The 27,392-nt window shown below is 44.3% G+C and overlaps 1 protein-coding gene across 2 annotated transcripts in view; it reads right to left on the minus strand.

The window, feature by feature from the left end:
* Nucleotides 1–26,627, minus strand: part of GCNT3 (glucosaminyl (N-acetyl) transferase 3, mucin type) — a 110,688-nt gene extending 84,061 nt beyond the window's left edge. The window contains exon 1 of one of the 2 annotated variants that reach the window (XM_045059234.1): nt 26,418–26,627. The gene's annotated coding sequence lies outside the window, so the exon portion shown is untranslated. Of the gene's footprint in view, nt 1–16,885; nt 17,008–26,417 lie in introns of those variants that run through there. The other variant, XM_045059235.1, reaches the window with a different exon arrangement.
* Between the last annotated feature and the right edge of the window lie 765 nt (nt 26,628–27,392).

Below are 27,392 nucleotides of genomic sequence, written 5' to 3' on the forward strand. Positions count from 1 at the left end.
ATGAAACTTTCACTATGACAAAAGACACCACAAGCAAAGTCAAATGACAAACAGTAACAGGAAGAATATGTTCCCTTAACATCCATAATAAGCAGAGGACTCCTTCTATATGACAATCAGAGGTTGTCATGTCCTGCTAAAATTTGCAGGGATAGATCTTGTGACCTGCCCATGGTGTCTTACCAAGGGAGTAATGGGTTATGGGACAATGGGCTCTCCCTCTAGTAGAGGTGTAAGGCAAACCGAACAAAGCAATTCTATTTTATTGATTTATCAAGTAATTTCAGAAGTTAATGCTATTCAAATCCTTTTAGCAGCAACGGAGACTTTCAAAGTGCTTTTACACATCACGTCCCCAGCCTGGCCAATAGGCCCACCTGGCCCAGCTGTGGTTGATCTTCAACCACATTCTTCCTCTTCCTCATTCTGCTCTTCTATCACTTGCCTCTTTGCTATTCCTCAACACACTCTAGCATCTAGCAAAGGCCTCAGTGCCTTTGCACATACAGTTTTCCTTCCTGTGGATACTCTTGCCTCATATACCCTCCTACTTCATTTCATTTGAGTCTCTCCTCAAATGTCCCTTCTTCAGCCAGGACCTCCCTGACCATAAGGGGAGGGACACTGTTTTGTTCCTTTAGTGCCCAGAGCTCCTAACAGGAACTCAAATAAAAATCTGTTGAATCACAGAATCACTTCATGTAAGTTAATTCGAATAAAAAGATCTGTTTATCCAGGATATTTGCATTTCTTTGAACACAATGCGTGCCTGTTGCTTTTTTTTTTTTTTTTAACATACCTCCAGCTCAACACACTTGCCTCTCTGACGCATTTAGAAGTTCATGCTTTCCAAACATGCTACTGTGAATTATTCACATTACAGAGATTAGTCATTCTTCTTTCTTTGGTCAGTATGGAAACTCGAACAATTTGACAACTGTTACCAAGCTGTCTCCTGTGGCATTCCTGTCCTATGAGGATTCCAGCTTTATGAAAGTGGCACTTCATTTCGTTTTCCTGCAGTAATTTCCACCGAGATGTGATGCCGTCCCGCCACAATCCCTGCGCTCGCCTGTGGTCTCAAGACCAACCTCAGGGGGCACCTGGGAGGCTCAGTTGCTTAAGCAGCCGACTCCTGATTTTGGCTCAGGTCACGATCTCATGGTTCATGAGTTCAAGCCCCATGTTGGGCTCTGTACTCGCTGCTTGGTGCCTGCTTCAGATCCTGTATCTTCCTCTTTCTGGCCCTCTCCCACTTGCAGGCACATGCTCTCTCTCTCTCTCTCTCAAAAATAAATAAACATTAAAAAAAAAAAAAAAAAAGACCAACCTCGGCTCCGTCCAGCAGGGCACAGGGATTCATGGAAAAGGATAAATGGTATTTCCATCATCTAGTGTGGGGTGGGGGGTAAACAAAATATATAAAACCGATTAAAAAAAATCCTTGTACTCAAGAGGATAGGAGATTCAAGCCATGAAAACAGATTACACTGAAAGTCAGAATAGAAGAGATGTGTAATGGAAGGCCCAGCAACGTTCTGTAGAAAAGCACATTGAGGGAGAAAGGAGATAGAGCTTTTGTTTGTGTTCAGGGACAGGGATGCTTCGGTTAGACTGGGGTTGACTTAGGGGGTAGGAAGAAGTTAAAACGTAACAGAGGAGGAAAGCCTCTTGGTGAAGAGGAGGATAGGGAGGTACTTGGGTGCGGCATGGGGGCGGGGGGACAGGACAGTCCTACTGAGGGACCGGAAAGTTCACACCACAGTCTTCTCAAAGAAGTGGAAGGCTAGGTCACTGGGTGTGTCGTGGCACAGGAAGGATGAAGTTGCAACGGACAAGCCCAGATGGCTAGGGAGAATACCATAGTAACTAGGGGTAAATAAAGGCAGCAGCAGGGGCGCCTGGGTGGCTCAGTAGGTTAAATGTCCAACGCTGGAGTTTGGCTCAGGTCATGATCTCACGGTTCATGAGGTCAAGCCCCACGTGGGGCTCTATGCTGACAGTGCAGAGCCTGCTTGGGGTTCTCTCTCTCTGTCCCTCCACCGCTTGTGCGCACATGCTCTCGCTCCCAAATAAACATTAAAAAAAAAATCAGTAACTAAAAGCAGCAGCAAGCATGCAGTCTCTGGCCAAAGACTGATCACGTAACACTGTGATAAAGTCAAGCAACGTGGATCTAGGTTTTTGTTTTTCCAGCACTATTTAAACAGCTCATGTGCACGTGTGCACAGGTTACAGGCAACTTTCAGCTGGCTTAACCTGCGGTGGGAAATCGATTAGGCTCCTGAAAAGAAAAGAAAACCAAGGGTGAGAAGAAAGGAGGAAGATTGTGAGGGCAAAGAAAAGGTTGAACACAACGCCCACACTGGATAGGGGGACAAAGGAGGCCAGTGCAACAGGCATTGGGCAAATAAGGAAGACTTGAGGAACCAGAAGTTGAAATGCTATTACAGAGCAGGTATGAGTGCCGGGGGCGGGGAGAAGGGTGGTGTAGAGAGAAGGTAAAAGCTTACCCTTGCAGCAAGGGACTTCTGTGTAATTTCACATTCTGCAAGGGGGCCTGCCTAAGAGGGCTGCTAGGTGGAGAAGAGGAAAACACAGGGAGGCCAGATACAGGATGAGGCAGTCCTCTGGACACTGGGGATGCCCTGGATGATCATCAGGCCCTGAGTTCTGGGTTAACCTAAGAGGATTAAGGCACCTGGAGGAGACCTGGAGGTAGAGGCAGAAAGCACCGTGGCCACTGCTAGTGGCTTCAGAGGGGATGATCAAATCATGGCCTGAAAGTAGAAATGGAGGTCAGAGGTGATACAGTCCTGGCTCCAGTATGCTCCTGGGACTACAAGGTTGTGGGAAGGACTATTAAAAAGTTACAAAAAAAAAAAAAAAAAAAAAAAAAAAGAGCTGAGCCCACAGAGAAGAATGAGGGTAATGACAACAGCAGGGCTTCTCAAGGCAAGAGTGGGAGGGTCAGGGGACCAGCACATTCCATGAAGGCCCTTTCTTTAAACTCCCCTGAGCTTCCAGAGCCTTCCCTCCTGCCGCCTCCAACCCTTAGCTAGCTCACTGTGATTTCCTTTACATCATAGGATTTCTACAAACTTTCCTCAAGTTAGGGATTCTGAGTTAGCAGGCTCCCTGCCCAAAGGACCCCCAGCACTTTCTGGGGCAAAATAACAGGTTTTTTTTTTTTTGTTTTTTTTTTTTTACATTTTCAAAGTAATTACAGCTGCCCTGTAATGGCCAAGAATTCTTAAGTTAACCACAAACAAGGAAATGTCGGTGAAGGCAAAGCCTGGCCAGGAAAGAATCTAAGAAAGAACCAATGGTTCTCAAGCACCTCAGTCTTCTGTTCTCCCTCCCCCTGCCTCTCTGCGTGGCTGTAAGAGGCTGGAGTTCATCGCACTGAAGGTGCTACCAGGGGTCCATGCTGAGGAGCATTGACAAACACCAGTATTGGTCTCAGAGGCAATTGTGTTCCAGTCCTACCTCTGCCTCTCCCCACTCTTGATAACTTTATATCATTTCTATCAGCTTCAGTACCTGCACCTCCAAGATAATACTATTTACTTCATTTAAGATTCTGTGACTAAGAAGTACAGTTCCCAGAACCTGGCATATGGGAGCTGTTAGGCATTATTACCCACACTAACCACATTAACGTCAACATTATTAATAATGAAGTGTTATACAGATCACACGTATATCCTCAGAAGGTCTATTGCACAAATGCTCACTCACTTCTCCAGGGTTGCATTAATCTATTCATAGACATTTCAGATACAAAATCTTTCATAAGCAAGGAGGAAACCAAAAATAGATTCTCTATCGATAGATTTCTCCATTGGATGCAAGAGTCAAACAGGTCACCCCATTTGTCCTTACGACTAAGATCTATAAAGTCTACCACAATTGCCTGCTGCCTAATTTTCATTGCCTTTGGACTGGCCACCATTTAGCATTCAGTTCACCCTCCATGCTGCTCAGACACAAAGACTCCTTTCTAAAAGAGCAGTGGTCTCAACGTTGCTCTCCGGTATAATGTTGAGTAAAACTGATACGAGGACATACCCTTGACTTGTTCTTCATTTGGGGAGGAAAGCATTCAATCTTCCACCACATATATGATGGCAGGTATAAGCTGTTCATTTATTTTTTTAAAGATGTCATTTGTCAGATTGAAGACTCCTAGTATACAGAGTTGTTTTGTTTTTAAAGCAGAAATGGACCTTGGATCTTGTCAAATGCATTTTCGGCATCTATTGAGATGATGATGCTTTTTCCTTTGTCTTTTAATATGGTGAAATGCACGGATATTTGTATGTTAAACCTTTAATTCCTTGATAAATCTCAGGGCAGTACCCTTGTTATATACTCTTGAATTTGTTTTGCTAACCTGTTAAAATTTTGACATCTGTATTCATGTGAGATATTTGCGGTATAGTATTTTCTTGTAATGTCTTTCTCTTGCTTTGGTAACACAGAAATGCCAGCCGTATAGAAACGACAAATGTTGCCTCCTTTTCAACTTCTGGAAGTTTGTGTAGAGACGTTATCTCTTAAATATCTGGTAGAATTCACCAGTGAAATCATCTGGCTCCAAGATTGCTTTTATGGGTGTTTTTTAACTACAAATTTGTTTTGATAGATGTAGGGCTATTCAGGTTATCGGTCTTCTCAAGCAAGCTTTAGTTTGTGTTTCTCAAGCAGGTTGTTTAGTCCAAGCTGTCAAACTCTTTGGCATCAAGTTCATGATATTCCTATGGTGTCATTTGACCACTACCTGTAGAATCTGTGCTGATGCTATATTTTCCACTTCTGATATTGGTAATTTAGGTCTCTTTCTTCCTCATCAGTCTAAAAGCTCATCAATTGTACCCTCACAAAGAGACGGGTTTTGGCTTTTGATTTTTCTCTAGTGTTTCTATTTATTTGATTTTTGTTCTGATATTACTTCCGTCTTGATGCATATTTTGAGTTTCATTTACTGCTCCTCTTGTAGTCCAAAGTGAAAGCTGATTTAAGACCTTTTTCCTACTACAGATGTTTAGTGTTACAAATTTCCTCTAAATACTGCTTTAGTTACATTCCAAATACACCAATTTCCTGTTTTCATTTGCTTCAAATTTTTCTAATTCTACTTTTGACTTCCTCTTTGGGTTATTCAGAAGTGTTCAAGGATTTGCAAATGTTGAACTTTAAAAACAAATCAATAGAAAGTTAATTTGGTTAAGCAATCCCTGCACCCAACATGAGGCTCAAAATTATAACCCCGAGATTAAGAGTTGCATGCTCAGAGAGCCAGCCAAGTGCCCAGCTACTGTTGATTTCTAATTTCACTGTGATAAGATATACGTTAACATTTGAATTCCTTTAAATTGAGAATGGTTTTATGGTCCAGAATATGGCCTATCTTGATATTTTACGTCCACTTAACAATGTGTATTATGCTGTTAGGAAGGGTATTCTGTGATCAGATCAATTTGGTTGATACTTCTGTGGCAGGAAAGGGGGAACTGTAGGATCCCCTCACTGTTCTTAAGTGATTCAGCTGTTACTTAAGGAGTTCATTAGCCAGAATGGGAGAATGGGTGCCATGGCCTACATAACAGCAAGGAGCTGGGAAATTGCAGGGGTGGGGGTGGGGGTTGGAACGCACAGATACAGCAGAGGCCCTGGAGGCTTCTTAGCACTGAAGCAGAAGTGACTTCCCTCAACATACCACCAGGAGAGGAGACCTGGAATCCCCCACATGAACTCTTGACACTTTTTTTACAACTTTTTACCTGGAAGTGAATTAAAGGTCATTTCTTTTGGATTTAATTCTTGCTCTACTCATTTCTAGTGATAGGATATTTAATCCAGATTAAGTAAAAAAAAAAAAAAAAGTAGTTTCATAGGTTGGGGTGTGTGTGTGTGTGTACGTGCGTGCACCTGTTTTATAGTCCCATCTGTTCCTGGTAATGGCAGGTATCATCAAATAGACTGACCTGGAGTTAACTGGAAACAGCAAGAATAAGGTAAGAGCAAAGGTCACCGTCATTTATTAACTTACTTTCTAATTGAACAGAAATTCTTACTATAAATTCTTTATAACCCCTTTTGGAAAGTCTTTCCACACTTGCATACATTTAGGCTGGGACAGTTTTCAGTGACCTTCATGCCCGATAGGGACTGAGATCCTGCCCTCTATGACAAGGTCATCCTTCAAAATCCAGATCCCTGGTGATTTCCAGAAACCTGCCCAGCAGAATCGCTCCTGTGACCATCTCGCTGCAGCCCTGCCAAAGCTCATTCTAGGCTTCAGTACAGAGCCAAGGGTGGAGGCGAGGACTAGGCCCCCCACAGGACCTCAGCCCTAGTACTGAATCCCTGAAAACCCCCATGTGGGACAAGGGACACTTACTGCCGTTTCCCACTCTGTTTCCTAACACACACATACACACGACCCAAGTGTTGTGGGACTGCGTGAGGGACACGTTTCTTCAATTCCAGCCCCTCTCCTCCGGAACTCAGATCTGTATATTCCTCTCCTCACGTTTCTCCTACACTTCAAATGTCTAAAGTTAGGCCCCTGATATCCCCTCCATTAACCGGTGCTGCCTCCCCCAACCAAATCCCCTTCTCTTCCAGGTGTCCCTTCAGTAAATGGCACTGGTGGCTTTCATGACAAACCCAGTTGTTCTTCTTGGCACCAACTTTTCCCCCCTGCCTTTGGATCATCAGGTTGTATCAATATCACTGCCCTATTTCTTTAATTCTAAGACACTTACATATTCCCCAAAGCAATAGAGAAATTGCTTGGCATGAAGCAGGTGCTCCACATCTGGTATTGTCTTCTGACAACCTACATCAAGGGGCCATTCAGCCAAGAGATGGGTTGTGGCACAGACAGCAGTCACTGTTCTGTATGTGTCAACTTGGCTGGACAGGTATTCCTAGATCTTTTTCAACCACTGGTGGGACTCCTCCCAGTGGAACTTTTTTGTTTTAATCTGGGTTCTTTGTTCTTTCCTAAAATATCTTCAAGGAGACTGCATCATAACGCAGTTTTCCCTTTAACTTTGGCCTACTTTAACTTACAGAAAAGTTGCAAAAATAATGAGGGAGGATAAAATGAGAGAGGGAGGCAAGCCAGAAGAGATTCTTAGAGAACTGAAGGTTGATGGGGTTGGGGAGGTGGGGTAAATGAGTGAAATAAGATAAAGAAAGAAAGAGAGGCAAACCATACGAGATTCTTAAATATAGAGATCTGAGGGTTGATGGGGTTGGGGGGCGGGTGGGATAAATGGGTGACGGGCCTTAAGGGGGTCACCTGTTGGGATGAGCACTGCATATCATATGTAAAAGATACATCACTGTGTTCTACTCCTAAAGCCATGACTATATTGTATGTTGAGAATAAAAAAATTAATATTTTTTAAAAATAAATAACGTGAGGGGGAGAATACAAAAAGTTCCCTTAGATCCTTCAGAGATTCCCCAAATATTGTTTGCTTTCTGAACTATTAAAAGGTCAGTTACAGGGGCACCTGGGCGGCTCAGTCAGTTAAGTGTCCAAGTTCGGCTCAGGTCATGATCTTGCAGTTTGTGGGTTCAAGCCCCACATGGGGCTCTGTGCTGACACCTCACAGCCTGGAGCCTGCTTCAGATTCTGTGTCTCCTTCTCTCTCTGCCCCTCCCCTGCTTGCACTCTGCCTCTCTCTCCAAAATAAATAAAAGCATTAAAAAATAATAAAATAAAATAAAAGGTCAGTTACAGACATGGTGCCTGTTTATACCTAAAAACTTCAGCTTGTATTTTTTAAAAAATAAGAATTTTCTCTTAAAGTACCACTGTCCAATAGCCACAATCTGAAGACTAACATGGATACATACAGAGCTACTTTGGGGGAGGCAAGGGGGTGCGTTGAGCCAGGACTCTGCCCTCACTGCCAGAAGGGAGTCCGAAGTTTGTGGCCAGCCTCCCTTCCTGTAGTCCCTCATCTTGTTTTGCCATCAGTTGCAATGCTGTCAGTTTGAGGCTAAACAGAATGTTCTGCTATTGACACCCACGGTGGAAAGGAGGCCACGGTGTCACTGGCTCAAGGAAACAAGCCTCAGGGGTGGACAAGTTACCACACATAAAACCCTGGCTGTGGGGGCACCTGGGAGGCTCAGTCGGTTGAGCGTCCGACATCGGCTCAGGTCATGATCTCACAGTTTGTGGGTTCGAGCCCCGCGTCGGGCTCTGTGCTGACAGCTCGGGGCCTGGTGCCTACTTCTGATTCTTTATCTCCCTCTCTGTCTGCCCCTCCCCCACTCACGCTTTGTCTCACTCTGTTTCTCAAAAATAAATAAATGTAAGAAAAAATTAAAAACAAAAACAAAAACCTGGCTGTGGCCTGGTCCGGCCCCTCCCAGAACAGGGTCTGAAGTGGCTGAGGCCCAGGCCTGGAGACAGGCTCACTGTGGAGGCAGGGGCCAGGTCTGAGTATTCTCAGGCAAAACCCCACCCCTCCCAGCCAATCTGAAAACTGAACTGCCAATTCTCAGCTGAAAATGGGATATAGCAATACTTACATTTTTAAAAAATTATCTACAGATCTTACTCACATTTTGCTAATTATATTAAGTCCTTAGCAGAAGAAAATTCTGGATCATGCACTGCATTTGGTTGTCATAACTCTTTCATCCTAAATGCAAAGACTAGGGAAATGCTTAATGACATGCTGGAAGAATGCAGGCCAGTTATTTTGTAGAAGGTCCCTCACCTTGGCTTTGTCCGAGGTTCCCTCATGATTGCGTCCACCTTAGCCACCTGTGTTCTTGGTACTGATGCACCTTCACAATGGAAGTTTACTGCACACACCGAAGATGACCTAGCAATGCAGATAGAAATTACCCTGTTCCTTTCTGACTGGAGGAGTTAGGAAGTTCTTGAAGGACTGTCACTCAGGGCCGAAGGTCTATGTAAAAGATCCTGGTGACTTTCAAGAGAAGCTGTTTAATTTGTAACACTATAGAATTCAATTAAGAATAAAAATCTAGGAGTTATGTCAAATAGAAATAGAAATACAGATATACTTCCCACTCCCTTAAAATTATACTTTCAATTCATAAATGTGGTTAAGAGATGGAGATTGCAAGCAAAAGTATTTGGGGGTAGGGGATGGCAGGTGGTGGGGTGGGGGACACCTTGAGCTGTTAATAGCTGAAAGGGATTCAGAAATAGCTTTAGGCTCTGAGTGTCTGCAAACCTTAAACTCAGACTTTGTGATATTTAAATAAATAGTTGTAATTCTATGAATAGGTGTAATGTTACTGCCTATTAATTTAGAATTGGTACATTTGAAAAAACAGAATTGGTACATTTAATGTGCAAGCCCTGATGCCAAGGCAAATATTGCGTCGTGTTCTTATGCACAAAGCACATTCATACATATACCTGGTCAAGAGAAACAAAACATTACTATAGAACGGCAAGTGACAGGAGTGATTTTTTACTTTAACAAATAGTAGTATTTTTATATAAGCTTGGCACTTTTGCCAATCAAGTGTCAGACAATTACGAGTCCTTAGAGAACAACGTAAAGTGGCAGGAAAAAAAAAAAAGCAACGCCCAAGGCTGTCTTCATTGAACTAGAAAGTTTAGCTCCCTAAAGGTAGTCATTTAAAATGTGTCCAATGTAGAGGGACGCCTGGGTGGCTCAGTCATTTAAACATCAGACTCCTGATTTCAGCTCAGGTCATGACCTCACGGTTCAGGAGACCCAACACCACATCAGGCTCTGTGCCAACAGCATAGAGACTACTTGGGATTCTCTCTCCCCCTCTCTGCCACTTCCCTGCATGTGCTCTCTCACGCACTCTCTCTCAAAATAAATATATAATTTAAAAATGAGTCTAGGGGCGCCTGGGTGGCGCAGTCGGTTAAGTGTCTGACTTCAGCCAGGTCACGATCTCGTGGTCTGTGAGTTCGAGCCCCACGTCAGGCTCTAGGCTGATGGCTCGGAGCCTGGAGCCTGTTTCCAATTCTGTGTCTCCCTCTCTCTCTGCCCCTCCCCCTTTCATGCTCTGTCTCTCTCTGTCCCAAAAATAAATAAACGTTGAAAAAAAATTAAAAAAAAAATAAAAATAAATAAAAAAATAAAAATGAGTCTAATATAGAAAAAACTGGTTTACTTTTCAACCTCCAGTAAATCGCTGAAACAAAGTTCATTTGGCATCAATGATATCACGGTAATACTTGGATTTTTATTTTCATGAAATTCCTTACCAGCTCAGCATATCATATCAATTTTTAATCTGGCACATTCTCCTTTATCTATAATTAAAGGTAAGGTTTCTTTCATCCCTCCTCCTCTCCCCCCTGTCTGCTGCCACTGCCCAATCATGTTTAAGTTCTTAGTCTAAGAAGAGGCTCCTACGGGGTGACTGAGCCACCCAGGCACCCCTCCAAGACCCTGTGAAGAGGATGAGAAGACAAGCCACACACTGGAGGGAGACCTTCGCCAATACTCTATTTGAAAAGAGCTTGGAGTCAGAAAATATAAAGAACCCTCAGAACTCAGCAATAAGAAAAACCAACTTTTAAGATGCACCAAAGGTTCAGATGCACACTTCAGCAATGAAGATCTTCAACAGGCAAAAAAGCATATGAGAAGATGATCAACATCATTAGTCATTAGAGAAACATAAATTAAAACCACAAGATACCATTACACGCCTATTTAAATGGCCAAAGATTGGCATACCAAGTATTGTTAAGAAGTGGAGAAGTTGGAATGCTGCTGGTAGCATTGGAATGCTCTGCTGGTAGAAATGAAACTTAGTAGGACTACTTTGGAGAACAATTGGACATTTTCTTTTTTTTTTTTTTCAATGTTTATTTATTTTTGGGACAGAGAGAGACAGAGCATGAACGGGGGAGGGGCAGAGAGAGAGGGAGACACAGAATCGGAAACAGGCTCCAGGCTCTGAGCCATCAGCCCAGAGCCCGACGCAGGGCTCGAACTCACGGACCACGAGATCGTGACCTGGCTGAAGTCGGATGCTTAACCGACTGCGCCACCCAGGCGCCCCTGGACATTTTCTTAAAAATATATACCTGGGGCACCTGGGTGGCTCAGTCAGTTAAGCGTCTGACTTTGGCTCAGGTCATGATCTCGCAGTTTGTGAGTTCAAGCCCCGTGTCAGGCTCTGTGCTGACAGCTCAGAGCCTGGAGCCCGCTTCAGATTCTGTGTCTCCCTCTCTCTCTGCCCCTCCCCGCTCATGCTCGGTCTTTCTCTCTTGCTAAAAAATAAATATTAAAAAGTACATATAAAAGGACATAATATACATTCTTTCCTACCCCCCCTTTTACACAAGATCTAAGTATATTGTTCTCCACCTTAATGTTTGTTGAATTTTGTTTGCTTTTAGTTCAAAGTCGATCTTCACACATAAATCTAAAGCTGTGTGCTTTTCCACTGGATCTCTGCACTGTGGCTAATCCTCTGCTGAGGAACATTCGGATCATTTCTCATCTTTCACTAGCGCAAAGAAGGCTACAATGAATGGCTTCACATAGTTTCATAGAAGAACACGTGTACCCCACAAGTTAAAGCCCCAGAAATTGAATTGCTGCACCCAAGAGCATGGGCATTTGTAACTTTGATGTTTTCAACACGGAACCAATCTGTACTTCCTCCAGCCACGTACGAAAATGCCTCTTTCCCCACAGCCTTGTTGACAGGTGTTCAACTTTTTTTTTTTTTTGGCACAAATCTGACATCTCAGCAGAGTGTTTACTTTTATCATGTGTAAAGTTGAGCCCCAACTTCCCCTATGTGTAAGAGCCATTTTTGTTTCCTTTCTGTGAACTGTTTGTTCATGTTCTTTGCACGTCTTTCAAGTTTTATTGTTTTCTTCTCAGTTGCTAGAAGTTCTTTCCATATTGGAGACATTATTAGCCCCTTACTCATAGTCTGTGGTAAGTATTGCCATTCTTTTCCTCAGGTTGCCTTTTTTTTCCTTTTCTTATGGTATAGGTTGTTTTGCCAGTTGGCGGGTTCTGTGGGGGTTTTAAGTGTGGTCAAACTTATATGCCTTCTCTTTTGGGATTCTGAAACTTGAGTCCTATTTCAAAAGGCATGCCCCACTCTAAGCCTATAAATGAATGCTTTCACGTTTTCTTCTAGTTCTTTTAGGTCTTCCGTATTTTTCTATTTAAATCTTCAATCCATTGGGGCTCCTGGGTGGCACAGTTGGTTAAGCATCCAACTCTTAATTTTGACTCAAGTCACGATCTCATGGTTTGGGAGTTGGAACCCCTTGTTGGGCTGTGCCAACAGTGTGGAGCCTACTTGGGATTCCCTCTCTCCTTCTCTCTGCCCCTCCCCGATTCACATATATGCATACTCTCTCTCTCAAAATAAGTAAACTTAAAAAAAATCTTCAGTCCGCTTGGAATTTATCACCTTAGTCAACAATGTGAGATGTGGATCCACACCAATTACCCTGTTTAATATCAGGGAAGAGGTAGCCTAAGTGATAGACTCACCTCCAAAGCCCTTAAGGTGGCAGGTCAGTGCTGGGTTCCGAGGTTCCAGATTAGTCAACTAAGGTCGCGTCTTCCTTTCCAAAAAGTCCTGGTTGTCCAGTTCTAAATTCTAAGACTATATTAGCTAAGAAGCTGTTTTGAAAGTAACACTAAAGAACTCACTCAAGTAAACTGTGTGTTGCGTTCCTTGTTTTCCCCCACTGCATTACTTTGACCCATGAAAATACAACGGCAGCATATCTCAACCGAAAATACAGGTTATTAAACAAGATTGTGATGACATTGCAAATACATATTCCCATTGAGTTTAGTGGACAAGAGCAGAGTAACAAAGGCATATTGATAGCATTGATGTACATATCAGAAAGGAATTAAGGTACATAAACTGTAAAGAGGACAGAGAACCAGGTGGTTTATTTTCTCCAAAAAAAGTCTTTTTTCCCCCCAATTTCTTTTTCCCTCATTTGACCCACAATGTTGAGTACTTCCTATAGGGCAAACCCAAGCTAATCCCTGCTGAGCTGTGGGTGTGTCTCCTTTGGAGGAAGTCTGAACAAACAGATAACTAAAGGGAAATTATTTCTTTCAGTCCTCTGGTAGAGTGGAAAGGGCACTGGAAGAAGGGTATCAAACTTGGGAATAACCTAGGATAAGTCAGTTAATCCTGGTCCAAATTCTCATTTCCTCATCTGCAACACCAAGGAACAACTCTTCTATCTACACCCACAATTGGGTTAAAAATTAAATGGGCAGCTGAGTCAGTTAGGCGTTGGATTTCAGCTCAAATCAGGTCATGATTTCACGGTTCATGAGTTCAAGTCCTGTATCAGGCTCCACGTTGGCAGTGTGGAGTCTGCTTGAGATTCTTGCTCTCCCCTGTCTCTCTGCCCCTCCCCCATTCATGCTTTCTCTCTCCCTCTCAAAATAAATAAATACACTTAAAAAAAACTAATTAAATGAGCTAACTGGTGCAAAAGGGCTTTTCAAAACACAAAAAAAGAATGATTCAGACTGTGAGGGTTGGGAAAGAAAGAAAGCCACAGGCTCTAATCGAACATCGTCATGTTACTATATGGAAACTGCCAACACAGGAGGGTCTGACAGCCTCGGCCAGGGGCACAGTTGGAATCAGAACACTGACCTCCTGATGCCAAGCTTAGTGCTTTTTCCAAAAGCTCCATCAGCAAACTTGGCATGACAATACAGGCCATCGGCAAGGTGACAGGACAGTGAGGCTAAAGCATCACTCCACCATTAAGCCCAGGTGTGTGTCCACAGCAGTGAGTGCCACCAACTGTGTGCCCTGGGTCAAAACCCTCCCTCCCTCCAGGCTAGTTGGTCAAAGGAGTTGGGCTGAATGGACTCTATGTGTCCTTGTATCAATTATATTCCAGGGTGTTCTGTCAATGCAAATATTCTCTCATTTTCTCCCTCCCCTCCTTCCCCACTTTCCCCATCACACACACACACACACACACACACACACACACACACACACACACACACACACACCTTTTACTTATTGCACTAACCACAGGCCACAGAACAGGCACATTGGTTATAGGAACTCTCACCCGCAATGAGTGGGCTTCTCATCTTCTTTGGATCAAGTCAAGCCCAAATTCCTCTTCTTGACATTAAAGATCCTACCAAACTGCCTTTCTACTTTTACACTAACTCACTTGAACTTCTTATTGTTAGTCTACTGGGCTCCATACCGTCCCCAAATACTCCTGCCACTTTTCCACCTTCATGCATTTGTGCTGTTCCTGAATTGCCATCCTTTCCCCGTCATCATCGAGACCCTGTCTTTGGGGCGGGAGGATGGCAGGAAGGACTCCACCTGCACATGCCAGGTCACTAGGATTATAATGCTTTTGGAGACTAGGTACATGTTCTGCTCTTCTCCGTCCTCATGATGCTCTGCGATGAGACTTCACCCACATAGCAAAGGATTGACTACAGACATTGTGTTTTTAAGTTTAGAGGTTTTTTGTGCAGTTGGGTAAAAAGGTCAAGAGAAGTGAAGGGAATGGTCTAATATCAATGGCAGATCAAGGACACAGATCTGGAGATCTGATCTGGAGATCAGAGCTGGAAAAGAAGCCTGGCTCCCAGGACTTCTAGGCTAGAAGTTTGATCAACTTCTCTCCCAGGAAGGAGTTACAGAATTGAGCATTTAAAATGTATGCATTTGTTGGGATTCCATTTTAAGAGTAAACAATTAAAAACCAAAATAACCATGAATACATTATGGTACTTCCAAACTATAAAAGATTATAAAGTCATGAAAACATTTTAATGTAATCTGAAGTCTAAAAAATGAATTAGAGCATAGAAAGAATGAAACAACATAATAGTCATGACATGTGGTCCATCAATGAAAATAGGTATGGGGTAATATGAACAACAATTAATCTGTAGAAAACAGAAACACTGCTATACATACTTATGCCTGCAGACACACAAGAAAGCTTGGAAAGACAGATCTAAATGGTTAAGGGTGCATCAATGCCCTGGCAAAATTAGGAGGAAAATTTTATATACACATGTAGTGTGTATATGCAGGTGTTAAAATGAACACACACTCTTTTTATACTCAGAAAAAAGTTAGGATCCAATTTTGAAAATACAACATGTCTGAGAAGAGGAAAGAACTTTGCCAGGCATGACCCTCACTTTTGCGGAGTCCAGTCAAAAGGCCACAACCTACCCTCCAGAGGAAATGACCAATACAAAAGCAAACAGGGGAGTGTCTCACGATTGTGACTGCTGCCATCACTCTGCTAAGGATCCCAAACCTTACAGTTTAATTGCTTCCCAGATTTAAGAGCTTCCGTTTAAACCCTTAGCAACCAGAACAGATAAAAGCAGATTTACTGAGAGGCACCTGGGGATGGCAGTCAGGAAAGGCCTGAGGAGATTTTCCTGTGTGGCCCGTTGGTAGCCTGAGAGCCGATCCCACACCAGTTTGAGAAAAGAACTTTCTGTTCCTCTCATGACTACTGCTCTCTTGGTTCATGTAGAAATAAGAACAGAGTCAGAAGACCTAGAATCACTTAGTACTTTCATTTAATTGCAAACCATGGGGCTATGCTCTCCAAACTGGAGTTTTCTCATTTATAAAATGACACTGACTCTGCCTATCTCCCAAGATTCAGATCTTATTTAAAATAGAATACATCCAGGGGCGCCTGGCTGTCTGTCAGTGGAATGTGAGACTCTTGATCTCGGGGTCAGGAGTTCGAGCCCCACGTCAGATGTAGAGATCACTTAAAAATAAAATCTTAAAAAAAAAAATAAAATAGGATACATCCATACCTTGCAATCGCCAGATGGGTCCTACGTAGGACCCATGGAAAAGGCACCAAGAATTGATTAGTAAATGAGGAAATACAGGCACAGAAGAAAATGTTCTGCGTTGACCCCGCTTGGGTGGTGGATAGGAATTCATGCTCTAGGTGCTCAAGGATATATCCATGGACCAAAAGAGGACTCAAAGACAAGGCAGAGAGGACCAAGGGGTCTTGTCTCACCTTTGTGTACCAGTCGGTTCTGCCTGATTTCTAGTTTATCTTGTGCATTACTTTTCTTATAATTTAAAATGGGCAATGTTATCTACCTCATGAATTATTTGAGAATGAAGCAGATGTATAAAACCCTTCCACAGAATAGAACACAATTCGCCAACTGTACTTTCAGTATTCTAAATAGGACCAAATATCCTTTTATTGCCTTGTGTTCTAAAATTAAATGTGAACGCCCCCAATTTAGAACTTTCATCTTTAATATTTTGGATGGTTTGCAACAGCAGACCAGCCTCCATCCAAGGGTGCCATGCAGGCCACAGGAACTTGGCGGACCCATCTGCACTACCACCCATAATCCACACCGCCATCTAACGGGGCTCCCTGATTCTGGCCTTGACCCTTGCTGTCTCAATATGGCAGTTACAGGGAACAAGGAAAAAAATCTAAACCAGATAAGTCATTCCTCTGCTCCCCTTCTAATTGCTGCCACCTAAGCCAAAGCCAAGGTCCTCACAAAGCCCAGTAAGGCCTCACAAAACCTGCCTCACCATCTGCCTTTCAGCACACTTCACTTGCCCCTCTTGGCCTTTCCTGGAACACCAACCCCTCCCTTCCCCAGGCCATGCATACGTGCTCACTGCAGGACCTGAACCCCAACCTCGCTTATCTGCATGGCTCCCCACTATGAGTCATTACTCAAATGTCACCCTTTCAGGGAAACCTTTGCTGCTTCCCCTACTTTCAAATCACTGCCTTACATACGTACGTACACACACACACACACACACACACACACACACACACACACACACACACACTTCCCTGATTTACCTCCATGTCGTTCTTCTCACACTAGATCTTACTTCTTGTCCATCTCTCCCCACTGCAAAATTTGCTCCACGGGAACAGGGAGTTTGGTTTATTCACGGCTGTATCCCCAGGCCCTACAATAGTATGTGGCACATAGAAGGTCCTGGATAAATATTCACTGAATTCTGGCCACAGGGAGATGGATTATTGAGTTGAACTAGTTTATGTAAGGTTCTTTAAGGTTTCTTTGAGTACCTGCCCTGCCCAAAGAAAGGGTAGGTAGGTGTGATGGAAGAAAAAGGGACAATGGCCAGACTTTGCTGTGACTCATATTCTCCCGGAAGGATTGCTGAGGCATAGAGATTCCAACATTCCTACAGCTCCCTCAAGGGCATCCTTTAATGTTTTACCACTATAGCTTTGCTATGGTTAGTGTTGCTTCCCTCTGACAACCATAAACATCCCTCCCCCACACCCCCCCCCCCAGGACATAGTTTAGCAATCATCTTTCAAACATATGGCCCACTGTTATCTTTTTTTTTTTTTAATGTTTATTTTTGAGACACAGAGTGTGAGTGGGCGGGGGGCAAAGACAGAGGGAGGCACCGAATCTGAAGCAGGCTCCAGGCTGCCAGCACAGAGCCTGACGCCGGGCTCAAACTCACAGACTGTGAGATCATGACCTGAGCGAAGTCGGACGCTCAACCAACTGAGCCACCCAGGAGCCCCCGGCCCATTGCTATCTTAACAGCAGCTGGTGCCTCAAGGTCCTGGAAGCCTTGCTTCCAAATTCCTTAAAGACTTACACTATCTCTAATGCCCACTGAGAAGTGTATCATCAGTCACTCCTCACAATCCCAGTGTAGCTCTTTCTGCCCATGGGTCCTATCCCCGTGCTGTAATAAAAGCACCTTTTGACACTAAAAAGTTCTCAAGAATTCTTGGTCATTCACTTGTGACTACATATCATTTTGGCACCCAACATGGGGCCAGTGTCCTCATGTGGACCTCGAGCATCGGTACAGACTTGGTGAATTACTCCCTCTCTTTCATTTCAGGGGCTTTTCCAGGAGTGTGGTCTTACTCAAACACTTTCACGTCAGTGGCTCAGAATACAATCCTCTAGTCTGTGGCTACTCTATGCTGAGGAATAAAAGCCTGTCTTTTGACTGGAAGCTAGTACCCTGGCCAAAATGGTAAGGAGAACCACAAACTTGATGCCCTCTCTATTGCTATTCTTATAAAAAGCGCTCTTTCCTGGGCCTGGCACCACCACTTAAATCACTAGGACAGATGCCCATCTTCAGACTCCCGTGTGAGGTTTCCTCCTCATTGATCTAACATGATCCCTTCCACACATCCCTAGTCTAACTACTTCTGGTTGTGAGACCTCTGCTCAGAGCTGGCCGAAACCAATGCCTGATTGAATTAAAACCCAACCAGGGACCATTTCCTAGGGAAGTCAACTGCAAAGATTACACGTTAGAATGTTTAGACCATGATGGATTTCTACCTTTACTATTTTTCATCACTGATCCCTACTGACTACTTAAATTACAACATTGGGTAATTTTCCTTTGTTCCACTTTTCTGGTGTTTTCCACAGGTTAAAAACAGTGGGTTCTTCTCAGCATGATGACAGAGCATTTTGGCCCATTCACCAGCACCCATATAGAGTCTAGAATGCAGTGGGGAGGGACGCCAGCACCCCTCCTCCAGGGCTATGATAATCAGAGCCTGTTGTCTGTGGTTAGTCTACCTCACGATGGGGAGGAACTTCAAGGAATATTCCCAAGCAGCTGCCAAAAGTCCTTTTGTTTCTAGGAAATTCCCCATCTTCCCCAACATGACATGGACTTCCTATTTTCACTTCTTGTTGGGAAAAGAATATGTGTCTGTTCATCTTTCCAAGCTGACAAGTGTTATTAGGTTTTTTCTTTTAATTGTTTACTTTTGAGAGAGAGAGAGATGGGGGGAGAGAGATAGGGGGGAGAGAGATAGGGGGGAGAGAGATAGGGGGGAGAGAGATAGGGGGGAGAGAGATAGGGGGGAGAGAGATAGGGGGGAGAGAGATAGGGGGGAGAGAGATAGGGGGGAGAGAGATAGGGGGGAGAGAGATGGGGGGACAGAGATGGAGAGAGACATAGTGTGGGCAGGGGAAGGGCAAAGAGACAGAGAGGGAGACACAGAATCTGAAGCAGGCTCCAGGCTCTGAGATGTCAGCACAGAGCATGATGCGGGGGCTCGAACTCACAAACTGTGAGATCATGACCTGAGCCAAATCAGACTCTTTAACCGACTGAGTCACCCAGGTACCCCATAAGCTGACAAGTTTGAGGACCAGAAGTCCTCTTTCTTGTGTCTGGACTTTTACCTACCTCCAGACTTGCTGGCAGCACCTTAGCCCCACCCCTGCCCCGTTTCTGCACCACTAAGGGTGTGGCCTGCATCACCAGCTCCAATAGCATCTTTGGGACTCCAACACCATCAGCTCCTCCTCCTCCTACAAGGAGCAATCAAGGAGCAAAGATTATCCCTTCCTGGGCCTAAACCACCCATTTCAGATTTCTCCATTGGTCCCCCAGGCAAAAATGGACAATGGGGAACAAACCGATTCACTTTTAAGCAGACATAGGTGCAACATATTCTGTATGAAAGCTAATTAGACTTTGTAGATTTTTATTTTTTGGGCTAGTCAGTTTTATTAAGATGGACAGGTCTGTGGAGTTGTCAACAATATAAAACTTTTATTCTACCAAGGTTTACTGATGGTCAAACTGGCTTTGGATAGCTCTTGCAATTTGTCAACAAAAGATGGCTTCAAGTGATGGTTAATTTTGTCTGTCTCAAAGATTTAATGGATAATTGTTAAGACAGCTTTCAAAATCTTTGGTGGCCTGAAACTTTCAAGTTTTACTTAAATGATGGGCTAGATTGGATTCATTGGATATCTAAGTCTTTTCCAAATAAGAGAGGATACTAAAACACTAATTACTAAATATAAAAGGCTTATCTGCTTTTGGTTTCCCATTGCAGAGAAGCGGAGGATACACGCTTTGTGTTTTCACTGTACTATGAAAAAACCAGTTTTTAGAAATTATAAAGTTTTAAGTTTGTCGACCTAAATTCTGGTGTAACAGTTCACAATTGGTTACTCTTTAGAAACTTTAGGCTCGGAGCATCTGAGTGGGTCAGTTAAGCATCCGACATCGGCTCAGGTCATGATCTCATGGTCTGTGGGTTCAAGCCCCACACTGGACTCTGCTGACAGCTCGGAGCCTGGAGCCTGCTTTGGATTCTGTGTCTCCCTCTCTCTCTGCCCCTCCCCTGCTTGTGCTCTCTTTCTCTCTCTCAAAAATATTTAAATAATAAAAAAAACCCTTAGTCTCTACTGAAAACTAAGCATTAAAATTCTAATAAATGTAATTAAACGTTTAATAGGACCCATTCGCCTTTGGGATCTTGTTTCCTTCGTTAAATCATTTTTATCTTATGATGATCTATAATCCTACTTAGGCATGTGCTTTAAAACTGAGGATTTTAACAAACTTCAGAGATTTGGTTTGTAAATGAAATTTTTTTGACTAATTAGACTTATTTTGTATGTTACTTGGAAAGCACTGTCAAATAAGCCTACGGTTGTATTGTATGTGTAAATGCTCTGTTCTGGAAAACAGATAAAATTCCTAAAGTTTGATAGGTCCTAGTATAAAGCCATCACTTGATATTCTGATTATTGAATGGTTGTGTCACAGAAATGACTAGATTTCCTTGCCAGCTCTACTGTAATAACTCTTATGAGATTTTTTTTCTCCCATCAGATGTTAACTGTGGCCATTTTTTGAGTCTTTTGTCATTTACAGTTATTGTTCTGATGTTCTTGCAAAATGTGTTTGGTCTTCAAGGAGACTCATGAAAAGAACTTTTATTTTGAAGTAGCGCCTGCACCCAGTGTGGGGCTCCAACTCATGACCAAGATCAAGAGTCACAGTCTTCTGACTGAGCCAGCCAGGCGCCCCTCTCTTTTTATTTTCATCATGTTTTGCTGTTTTCTGGGGCATTTGAGGCCTTTGTGCCTGGTGCTGACGCTCCTACAGTGCCGTTCCTTCGTTCACACAGGTGTTCCTTTCTGCTCAAGAGACCCCCACATGTTATCAGTCCCAGATACAGCTGCCTCAGCCTTTCGGCTTTTCATGACTCAACCAATCAACTTTGACCCATAGGTATGGGCCTATGTCCCAAGGCAGCAGGAAGTTACAGAAGGTAAGAGCTCTCAGCCGCAGCAACCTTCAAGATTTGAGGGTCAAAGTTATTCAGGGTGGAGCATGGTGGACAAAAAGGAACAAAGGCCAGACTTCCTTGTGGCTTGTAGAGATTCTAACATTCCTCCAGCTCCCTCAAGGGCATCCTTTAATGTTTTACCACTATAGCTTTGCTCTGGGTAGGGTTGCTTCCCTCTGATGAAATATAGGTTAGCAATCATCTTTCAAACTTACGGCTTGCTGATAAACATCTCAAGAGGCTCAAGACTTAGGTTTTATTCGACAGTAGTCAACAGCCTTAACAGCAGCTAGCCCCTCAACGTCCTAGAAGCCTTGCTTCCAAATTCCTTGGAGACTTACACTATCCCTGACCCTGGCTAACTAGGTATATAGTCACCCCTCACAATCCCAGTGCAGCTCTTCTTGCCCCTGGGTCCTGTCCCTGTGTTACAATAAAAAGCACCTTTTTGCATGGTAAAGGTTTTTAAGACTTCTTTCTTGACTGTTTGCTCATAGCCGCACATGAGGTAGGCCACCCACTTTTTGAAGGTGCGTTTTAGTATTAAATGGGGTGTTGTGTGTGATGAAAGCAGGAAGAGACTCAGTCAGAGAGAGAATCATTCCCTTAAACCGACAAGAGTTTATAGGTAGACAGGAATCATACCGTCACTATTTGTCATAAAAGGCTTCTAGCTGTCAGGCAAAGTGTAGGATTACAACCTTCCCAGGGGAAGATGGGAAAACACTCTTCCAACAAGTGAACACATAATTAATATAGGTATTAGAATGGATATTAGGATAAAGCGAGCAAAGTTAAACAGTGACTCTATGCTCTCATGGTAAATGCACTTGCCGGTTATCGAGGCTGTGAGACATGAAGACATTCCCTGGGTCGAGGGAATCCGATTAGAAGTGGTTATTGCCTCTCTGCTAACTCCACTGCAGTTCCTTCCCCAATGTTAGGGGTGCTGGCAGCTTCACAGCTGTGCTCATTCAGCCTGAGGCTCAGGCATGTGGTTTTAGCCGTTGAGACCACAAATATGAAGTCTTGGAGAAGGGCAGTGTAGGAGGGCCCGTCCTAATGAGGTAGTGTAGTTGATCATTGCTGGGCAGGACCCCATGCTTACCTGAGTCATGGGCAAACCGGAAGGGCCCAAAGCTGAGGAGAGAGGACCCTCAGACACCCTGGATGGCCCAACAGGAGAGGCCACACTTCTTTTGACACACCTGTGCGTAGTGGCTGATGTTTGGCCAGCTAAGTGTGGGATGAGCTTTGTAGTGCTTGAGGTCTGATCTTCTGTACGAAGAGAGGGAATCTAGTGCCTCAAGAGCAATTTCATTCTGCCTCAGGGAAGAGTTCTGCCCTGCTCTCACCACCTCTTTCCAAACCTTCTCTGTAGCTTATTTCCTCTATTAGATCCCGAATGTATCTCTCCCCCTCTCTAATGACTGTCACAGAACTGACACCTAGGAATTGGAGGGTGCTGGTTGGGGTGGGAGGAAAACAAACTATCTTCTTTCTTCTAGAGGTGTTTAATTCAAGGAAGCCTAAGTTCATGTTCATGTCATTTCTTGTTTTAAACATTTATTTTGAAAGAGAGAGAGAACATGCACGCACTCCTGAGTAGAGGAGGGAAAGAGGGGCAGAAAGAGGGGGAGTGAGAGAGATCATCTCAAGCAGACTCAGCACGATCGTGCCGAGCCCAGTACAGGGCTCAATCTCATCAACTTTGAGATCATAACCTGATCTGAAATCAAGAGTTGGATACTCAACTGACTGAGCCACCCTGGTACCCCTTCATTTCCTTTCCTTACACCCATACTTATCCCAAAAAGAACTACAATATATATAAAATATACTTTAAAAGTTAGGAATGAGGAGGAAGCAGTGAAGTAATAGAAAGGACAGGTCATACAAAGCAGCAAATACACAACGCATAGCAGCAAGACTTACAACCCTTTAATAAGGTTATAAATCCAATTCTAAATTTGCTAACTGGAAGGGAAAAAACTCACAAAATAAGAGTAACACAAATTCTAGGGTCTGATTCAAAAAATAAAATGGCTTGAGAAACACCTACCTGCCAGTCGGAACAGTTTTACAGGTATGTAATGAATGAATGAGGTCTTTAGAATGGACCAAACTATAGCTTCACAGAAACACTTAGAAGATTCCACAAGAACCACGGGCATCGTTCCAAAGAGCCACTTGTTGATAGCAATTCTAGGATGTCCCGGCTCCAGACATCTGCTGGTGTAGCATACCCACTCTTAAATTTGAAACCTGGAGATAGGCTTGGTGTAGCTGGGACTGTTTTGTGATTGTTATTGCTGTTGTTTTAAAGTTAATGCCTTTAGGAGGGGCACACTGCCTCATTTCCCCACTCTCTATTCTTCTTCCAGTAGCTTATACACTTATGTTGCCTAACTGGCCCTGAAAGCATTGCCTTAGAGACTTGGTCATTCATTTACTCCTTCAGTAGATATTTTTCAGTACCTTTTATCGTTTGGCACTGTTCTCTGCAAGTAAGCAAACAACCCATCCTGCCTCAGGAAGCTTAAATCCTCGTGGGAATGAACAGAAAATAGATAATAGGTGGTTTATCAAAGGAAAAATATACGGGATTACCAGGAAAGTCCAGACAAAGATTGCATTTAATTAAGGACAAGTGAGGAAGCTGGAGCTATCTAGGGGAACCGCAAGTTCAAAGGCCCTGAGGTAGGGAGGCACTTGCCTTGGAGGACCAGCACCCAAGCTAATGGGAACAGAGCAAAAAGCACGGGTGAGCTAAGAAGCTCTAAAGGGAGAGAAGAGAATACAGGACCTGTTAGATCATTCTAGGTACTTGAGAGGAGGCCATCGGCGGGTTTTAAGGGGAGAAGTGACATCACCTGACAAAGTATTAGGACTACTCGGATCTGCTGGAGATCAGCTCACAGACTATTACAATCATCTCCTGACTTAGAAAAACAGTAATTGTCAATTCTTCAAGAAGTTCTCTATAGATAGGATTATTTTCTGAACTCTGTGGTGGCATCCCTGGCAAACAGCAGTGGTGTGATCAGTTGGGGGGAGACGTGGGAATGGTCCCTGAAGAGGCAGGGGCTCCTCCCCTTCAGAGGAGAGCTGAGGAAGCCAGTCTGATTCACCTGAAGGGGACTCACATCGCCTGGAGCAGAGCTACACCAAGTAATTGTTGGCTGGAAAATATTCAACAGGTAGGTACAATAGAACTTTCATCTCAGGCATGCATCACACACTCACACACACACACACACACACACACACACACCCTTTCAAACACTTTGCTTTGAGCACAATTACTTCCCGGTGAGCCCTCCAAGACAAATGAGCAGTAAAACAAACTGGAAAGTAACTGAAATCAAAGATTGGCTTCCTGGGATTAGAAGAACCAGCTCAAAAAAACAATTAAAAGCCAGAGAACCCAGGTCAGAGAACTCTGCATGGGCTATGGTCCTAGAGAACAATAACCCTTTTGTCTGGTCCGAAAGGGAGTATCTATTTCCTTGTATCCCAGCAGTAAAGCACCTCAACAGGAAGTGCCCCCCACAAGGGCCCAAAGCTCTGTGAGGGCACCAGTACCAAGTGGAGGAGACCTCCCAATACCCCAACTCTGCCTCTCACTGGGTGGGTAACTGAGAGCCAAACTGGTTCCTCTGGGAGCCAGGGTCTCACCTCTAAATTGGGAGTTTTCAGAGGATTAAAAGATAATAGGAACATAGCACAGTTCATACTAGGGATTCACTCAATCTGTGTTAGCTCCTTTTGCCTCCCCTCAGTTCCCCCAAAATAGGAAAACCAATGCAAGGTCCCAGACTGCTTTTCCACCTGACTTGCCTTTTCCAGGTCCTGGCTAAAGGGGTCTGAAGCTCCCCTGATGAGGAGTAAGGCCCGAGAAATCTGCCCCCACCCCTCACACCCCTCCACACATGTCCCTTACCCCCCAAAACACAGAAAAGGGAGAATGCCCTAGGCAACCCTCCATAATGGGGGGCAAGGAAAGCTCCGGAGGACCAGCCCACCTAAGCTCTCACAAGAACTGGCTCCTAGAAACCCAGCCTAACTGTTACTCTGAATGTCTTGCTCTACCAAATAAAATGCAAGATCGCCTAAGAGGGCTTTGTGTTTCAAGAAAGACCAAAACAAAAAAAAAAAAAAAGCACATTCCTTTGTGGAAGAGAAGAGTTCAGGTTACAAGGATAGGACCTGCCCCAGGCCTCCATCTGGTCTAGGAGAGCCAGTCATGAGGCCACAGGCCCTAGACAGAGAGTCTGGACATGCTGCGGCGTGGAGGAAGCTGCAAAGAGTCTGGGGAGCCAACTGACATTGAAGACACATACACGTACACAGGAAGGGAATTGTGCAAAAGGAAGCTCGAGAAGAACAATCTAGAAAGTCATGCTGCCGACCTGTGGAGCCAGCCACCTGGGACCCAGATCTCTCCATCTGAGTCCTCCCTGGGTGGAGTCCATTCAGTTTCCCCTAAATTCCCAAGCATACGTCCTCACAACCACCGTACCTTGCTTGACATAATTGGACCCTAGTCCTTCCATGCAAGGAAGTCAAGGTGTTACTGTTCCCCCTGCCCTTACCAGAACTGTTTCTGTCTGAAGGACCAGCACGAGGACACCCGAATCCAAACCCCTCCTGTCTGCTTGGTGCAGGATAAACGCCCTCCCCCACCCCCACTCCCATTCCCATGCTCAGCCTCAGCCCTAGCTTTCTTGCCCCTCATAGCCCATCGGTTGCCTGGTCACACCTTATTACCTCCTATCAGATTACAGCATGACACCCAAGGGAACTTTGGAACCTCAGAATTTCGGGGTTGCATGTCCAGACTCATGGGCTCCCAAAACTCCTCCCATATAGCTTTGTGTAACATATAGGTCTCCCGTTTGTGGGCATCTCCCCATATTATGTCTTTCAATCCAAGACTATGTACTCGTCCTGAGCTCAAAACACGTTCCATCTCAGCTCCACGGGTGCTATGTTCCCAGGTGACCCGACATTTTTGCCACTTCAACTGTACAGCCGCTAAATTTCAGAGTAACAAGGGAGCTTACAAGTCACAGACTCTTTATGACGCCTGAATCCCTCTACTGTAATTAGGGGAGCGTGTCCTCCTTGACAACAAACATAGCCCAGAGGGACCAGCCACCACACTGTTCAGGAAGAAGTCCTCCTGAGTGCCCGGCTTATTCTTTGGGACACAGAAAGCCAGCCCCCTCCCTCTTCCTTGGAGTAGCCATCCGAGGGTCAAGACACTTACCTGCCTCCTTCTTGTTCTTCTTCTGGCTAAACATCTCCAATCTATCCATGCTGCTTGGAGGCTTAGTTTTGAATCCCCTGACCACCCTACCTGCACTCCTTTACATATGCACTGGGCTCACTGAGCTTTTCACACCCTAAGGTGCATAAAAATCACCTGGGCTCTCCTTCCCTCTCAGGTCTGGGTGGGGCCCAAGGAGTCCAAGTTTCTAACAAGCTTCAGATGATACTGATGCTGCTGGCCACCACTTTGACTTAGTAAGACTTCCACTTGGGATGGACTTTCTCCTTGGAATCACCTCTTGTTAGAAACATGACTCTCAGGGCAACCTGGGTGGCTCAGTCGGCTGAAGCGTCTGATTCTTGGTTTCAGCTCAGGTCATGATCTCACCGTCTGTGGGATCCAGCCCGCGTTGGGCTCTGCGCTGAGGAAGGTGCAGAGCCTTCTTGGGATTCTCTCTCTTCCCTTCTGTCTCCGGCCCTCCCCAACACATGCTGTCTCTCTCAAAATAAATAAATACAACTTTAAAAAAAGAAAAAGAAGCATGACTCTTGGGCCCCATCCAGATGTCCTGAATCAGAATCTGCATTTTAACAAGATCCACAGGTTTATAGTATCCCCTTGAAAGTTAGAAAAACAAGCTGGCAGCCGTGGCTGCATATTAGAATCACCTGGGATATTGGCACACAATCCCATGACCCAGCAGCACCCCAGACCAATGATATCAGAGGATGGGATTCAGGCATCAGCAGTTTTAAAGCTCCCCAGGTGATTGCAATGTGCAGCCAGTGTTGTGAACCCTGCCAGAGAGCGCTTAAAGCGAATGGGGCACCTGGGTGGCTTTGTCGGCAAGTGTCTGACTTCAGATCAGGGCATGATCCTATGGTTCATGAGTTCGAGCCCTGTGTTGGGCTCCATACTGACAGCTCAGCGCCTGGGGCCCGCTTCAGGTTCTGTGTCTCCCTCTTTCTTTAC

The sequence above is a fragment of the Felis catus genome, chromosome B3 (assembly GCF_018350175.1).
Source record: "Felis catus isolate Fca126 chromosome B3, F.catus_Fca126_mat1.0, whole genome shotgun sequence".
NCBI lineage: Eukaryota > Metazoa > Chordata > Mammalia > Carnivora > Felidae > Felis > Felis catus.